This window comes from Cibotium barometz, chromosome 14 (genome assembly GCF_041138505.1).
Source record: "Cibotium barometz isolate CiBa-2024 chromosome 14, ASM4113850v1, whole genome shotgun sequence".
Taxonomy (NCBI): Eukaryota; Viridiplantae; Streptophyta; class Polypodiopsida; order Cyatheales; family Cibotiaceae; genus Cibotium; species Cibotium barometz.
In genome coordinates, this window is record NC_141059.1 from 4612437 (window position 1) to 4618402 (window position 5966).

The following is a 5966-nucleotide window of genomic DNA, read 5'->3' on the forward strand; positions in this document are numbered from 1 at the left end:
TGATCTACAAATTGGAGCATCTTCAACACATCAAGGAACACAATCGAGGCTCCTCAATTGCTTTGAATCTTTGTGCGCTATTGGCAGATTTCTGTGTTTTTTAGAAAACAACACCACTGGCTTGCAAAGTCCATAACTCACTGAAGAGTGAGCCATTCAAGAAATTGATTGAGGTATTTTGTAGCCCTTTAAGACAACTTCAAACCCCTAAAAGGGTTCTCAAAAAGATCAACCACACAGGCTACACACAAGGGAGATGATCAGTCGCTTGTTTTCTGTAGAATACCACAGTAAGAAAAACTTTTCAATTTGCTCAATTAATCTTTGCATACTTGGTTTTTTGAGCCATTCAAGTTGCAAATATTCAATTCATGTGTTGCTAAAGCCTTATATAGCCTCAAATCAAGCTTCCCTTCTTATTTGGTACTCCTTTTGAGCACTCCAATTCAGGGTACCCCCTTCACATCCCAACAATGAGCTTACCTCTGAAAAACAAGCAATTAATCCTTATAATTGAAGTGTTTGGTGACTATTTATTGATCTAAACCAACATTAGAGAGTTGCTATTGATGTTTATGCAAACATTTTTGACTCTTAATCTCATTTTCTACCATAATTGTACCCACCAAAGACGTATAGTTTTTTGCATACAAAATAGGGTGCTTATCTCAATGTAATTGGGGTATTAGGATACTTACTTACATTAATCACAATTGTAAGAGATTAGAAACTGCCCCCCGGTTCATCACAGTGGTAAGAACTTCTCATGGATTCATCTAAAATGCCAGATAAGTTTAATAACACTATATTCGTGAGTTTGGGAATTTCCCAACTCCCATTTTTTGAATACTAAAAAGGTGGGACCTGGATAACATGCCTATAAGTTTCTCAAAACCATATCATGTGACCTATTGTTGGAAAGCGCTTGGAAAATGGAATCTAGTGAGCTATAGAGCGCTCAATTTGGAGTAACAGTGTTCAAGTTATGATTGATCCAAAGATTTGACCACGTGTCCCAAACTATTGGAAAATTCCCATATTCCCCAATATGGTGTTTAATGGCCAAGGTTTCCACACCTGGCAAACAAAAATTAAGGGGTACTTAATGAAGAAGAATCTATGGAGTCTTGTCAAACCACAACCTGATGGAGATGAAACTTCTACTGTTACTACTAGAGTAACCACTGTTGCATTGCAAGCCAAAGATGAGCAAGCATTAGGCATCATAATCACTACACTTGATGATGGTTACATTCATTACATTGATGATGATGACACTGCTGCAAAGGAATGGGACACACTTGAAAAGATCTTCGGTGCTAAGGCTAAACACTCAAAAATTAGTCTTAAAATGCAATTGCATGAGCTTAAAATGGAAGATAGTGAAGGTTCAACTATACTAATCAAGAGATTTAAGAGTCTTATGACTTAACTTGTGTATGTGAAGGCTCTAGTCTCACTGAAGAAGATACCGTTTACTGTTAAAGGCTATGCCTTCAAATTTCAATCAAATAGTCACTGTGCTTAAACAGAAGGAACCCATTACTTCTTTGGAAAGTGTGATTAACTCTTTGTAGAATGAAGAGAAGAAGCACATCAAAGATGACTTTGGAGGCGCCTATGATGTCTCCTCCAACAATATGAAGAAGAAGCGTGCAAGCTGTGGAAGAACAAATCATCTTACTAAACACTGCTTCACCAACAATCCATGTGTGCATTATGGAAAGACTAACCACTCATCTCAAAGGTGCTATCCCAAGGACAAAAAGAAAGGAAAGGAGAAAGTCAACACTGTAGATGACTCTTATGCCTTTTAAAGAATTATCCAAGTCATATTTGGGTATGCCTTATGTTTGTGGGAACGCTAGTTGCTGAGTAAGCCTTGTTGTGTTGCTAACAAAAATAAAGGAGAAGAATGAGGGCAATGCCCACCTACATTCACTCCACCTCTCCTACAATCACTCCACCTCTCCACATTCCTCTCCATCTCTCCTAAAATCAAGCCACCTCTCCTATATTCGGGCAAAGCACATAAATTCAAAGATGATGGATTTGTGCCAGATGATAAAACCTTCATGGAGCTGCAGGCCAAATATGGCTTTGATAAGTTGAATGACTCCATAAAGGAGTTTATGAACAAAGTAGGAGAAGATACTAAAAGTTCTATTAACCTTTGGCAAGACCAAATGTTCGTGATAGATGAGACTCAGGTTCTCTCTCTCTCTCTCTCTCTCTCTCTCTCTCTCTCTCTCTCTCTCTCTCTCTCTCTCTCTCTATGTATGTGTGTGTTGTGTGTGTGTGTGTGTGTGTGTGTGTGTGTGTGTGTGTGTGTGAATTTGATATGTAGACTTATGTTTCCTTAATTATTTTGTTTTGCAGAGTACATTTGAAGTCAAAGACAAATTCTTGCATACAGCAACATAAAAGAGAATATTTTGGCCGAGATGCAACTCTCTCTCACTATCTAAACAGATTGTCTAAGGCAAAGATTATAGTCTACCACAATGCCATGAGCCAGGAAGGGAAAGTTGAAAATTTTGTTTTCAAGACATTGTCCCTGTTCCTAGGTGCAATGATTATTCCTAAGAGTTATGAGAAGATTATTTTGACAGAGAAGTCTACTGCCTTTCAAATTTTTGGATGCTACCCTGTTTATGCCGACAATGGAAGGGGTTACTTTCATACACATGCTGCAGTAGCATTGTCTCTAGGCATAGAGAACCCAGAGGAACTAGAAGAGTATGGCAAACACCATTTGCTAAGGTATAAACGAAAGCCAGATTCACTAGAATTGCCAGTCCATTAGAATGGAAAAATACATTGTAAAAGACTTATGTGTTACATCTATCTGTCCAACAATGATTAATAAAAATCTTTTGTTCTCTCCATTTGTTTTGTGCTTCTATGGCATCTGAGTTTTTAAATGCTTCAATCTCTTCCTTTCCATATGTCTAACAGTCTGCATCAGTTTGGATGACCCTAAGGTTTCTTTTTTATGTAGTTGTTGCAGTATCCTTCTATAGAACCATTGGAACATTTCTTGTAGGCTGTTTGCCTTACTTTTTCCACCACCATGTTGTGTGTGCCTAAAATATGCATTTCGGGCCATATAGTGTGATTTCTCGAGTCCTTGTGTGTTCCAAATGCTAGGATCTCCGTACTTGTTGATAAAGTAAGGCATGTGGTTGTAGAGAATATGCTTCATAATAAGAAAACATACAATGCAAGTTAGTATCAATGGCTAGGAAACAAGAGTAAGCTAGAAACATACCATGTAGTGTGTAATGTTGGTGTCAGTCCAAGTAGCTCTGAATGCTTTTTTGAACACTTGTAAGTTGTCTTGAAAGTTCTTTTTGTCTTGCTAGGAATAGTTGACTTTTTCGCACATTTGGAATAGAGTATCAATTGAACGCCAAACATTTGCTTTGACATTCCTTGAAGCACCTTCATGGTCTTTCACTATATTATGAAGCTTTTTCCATTGTTGGTATTCGATTCGACTTGTGTAGGTTGTTGTATATTGATTTCCTAACTTTGTAAGTTTGTGTTGTCGATTATTCATTGGCTTGGAAAGAAATCTTCTTGCCTTAACACCTCCAATAGAGGGCTTCATTGGAATTTCCTTTTCATTTGATGACTTTTTAGTATCCTTCAGAATCTGGACATTACCTCCATGTAGTCCAATTTCTGATAGCACCTTCTCCAATTTCTGATAGCACCTTGATGGCTTCTTTCCTCTCTACTACATTCTTGACTTCCAAGCAAAACCAATGTGGAGATATACCAGTTTCTCTATGATATGACACAAAGCATGAAGCGTGCATATATGCACATTGGAAAGAGGAATCTCAAACACTGGTTTAAATTTCTCATCCAAAATTTGTCTTTTGGGTGGTCGTCTCTCCACCACTTAGAGTCCATCACCCTTGTGAAGTCCATGCAGTAAAGGCATGGAGACTTTGCATTAGCCCCTTTGCTGCAATTAAATAAGCACTTGAGAGTCTTCAAATCACCCGCAAATATGCCATTGGACTTGAAATTTCCCCCTTTTCTCTACATGGAGCATCATGTTTACATTCATCTATTCTTTGATGAGATTGGGGATGTGTCTTATGAAATACCCAAAATAAGGATTCATGGTCCTCTTTCTTGACCTCAAATGAACCTAGCCACCAGATGTTCGTCTCAGACTGCACACTAAAATACTTTGAATCATCCCTACTGCAATTGCAAAGAGCCCTATTCACATAAGTGTTATTGTGACCCTTTCTGTCTTTTTCTCCTTGATAATCTCACACTCATCAAGCTTGATGACAAACTGAAGTACACCTCCTACCTCCTCAAATGTAATATCATAGAACTTCACCATTCTCTTTTGCAAGAGCTCCAAGTCCATGAATGTATTGTTGTGTTCATTGTAGAATATGCTACCACCTTCTCCCTTAAACTCTCCTACAATGTGGTTTGAGTGACCAACATAGTGAAGCTGTTCTGTGTTTAATTCCTTCCTATGTGTCCAAACTTTTGTAGGTGTTAGAAGTAGCTTTGCTTTAATGCCTTTGGCCTCAAGGAGGGATGACACTGACTTCTGGATGGCACTATAACCCTTACAACTGACTCCACTTAAATCCATGGCGTATTGAATATCCGCAACAGCTGAAACTGTATTGTTGGTTACAAATTCATCAACTATATCTTGTTGAACCACCTTGAACTTCTTCTCTTTTATCATTTCTCTTGCCATTCTTGATGTCACGAATGGTTTTAGTTGCTTTTTTGGATTGAGATTGGGATTAATATTCTCTTTATCTCAGGATGTATGACAACCCTACAAATACAACACTACTCATCTAATGTAAAGAACATGTAAATCCCAAAGAAGCCCAGCAAATAACATAATATTAATTGCTAACACAAAAGACATGTGAATGGGAATGCATTCAGTGCAATCTTACCTTATGGCTTGGATTCTCTTCTTCAGGCCTCTAGAACCAAGCCTCAAGTCTCAACGTTTTTGAGCTTTCTTTTCCGTATGCGCCATCCAATGATTGTGTCCTTTTCTCTAGATTTGCAGAGGTTTCTTCTTAGTTTATTGATTTGACATTCTTGTTCTTCCAAACTAATTTTCTGTGTCTTGCATTCACTAGACAAGCCAAGAAGCTCATTTGCTAAGTGTTGTTGAATAATTCCTTTCTCTTTCTTGTATGTAAGAAATTGACTTGCAATATCCTAGTAAGCTTGTGGCGCCATCACCTGCAAACGTAAGAGAGTTGTGGATTTTGAAAAGGGAGGATGTGAAGCAGTACAGGGATCCATCACACACCAAAGGTCTATGTGTTGCTTCCTCGACAACCTCATATGATCTTTAACATCTGATAAGAGCAATAGTTATCCACTTCTTCGTTTTTGAATGGGTGCATATGCACTATCTAGATCAATGTGCAGATGGTACTTTCTCTTAATGCCTTCATGATTGGACTCTTCAATAGAATGAGTGTGTACATGGTTGTTCTCCATTGGAGTGTTCTAGGAATGAGTAAGTATACTATATGATGCAGAGTGAAAGAATAAGACTGGTTATGATGAGAGAAGGCTTGTATTTGTCTTTTGAAATTGGAGATGAAGATTCTAATTCCCTCCAAACTGTCTTTCGTGCAATAATATCCTCCTGAACTAACCTTATTCTTGCTGTTTTGAATGTATCATTTCAAAGAAGGTTCCAACAAACTTTAAGACCGTCGCATGGGAGAAAATTTACCCCTCTAGCTCAGAGACTACACTTTTATGACATTTACATTCTCTTTATTTTAATATTTCAAGATTTTTTCTAGAGAGAGAAAATAAGAATCGACCATTTTCTTACAAGGCCCTACGAATGACCTCCAAAATGTCCTAATGGGGTGTGATTGTATTATAGTGAGGTTGCCACAAGAGGTTCCGTTTATGGCTACCCTGATGACATTTTC

The 5966-nt window shown here is 38.0% G+C and overlaps 1 pseudogene; it reads right to left on the reverse strand.

The window, feature by feature from the left end:
* Positions 1 to 2831: 2831 nt before the first annotated feature.
* On the reverse strand, positions 2832 to 4633 carry LOC147631585 (uncharacterized; annotated as a pseudogene).
* Between the last annotated feature and the right edge of the window lie 1333 nt (positions 4634 to 5966).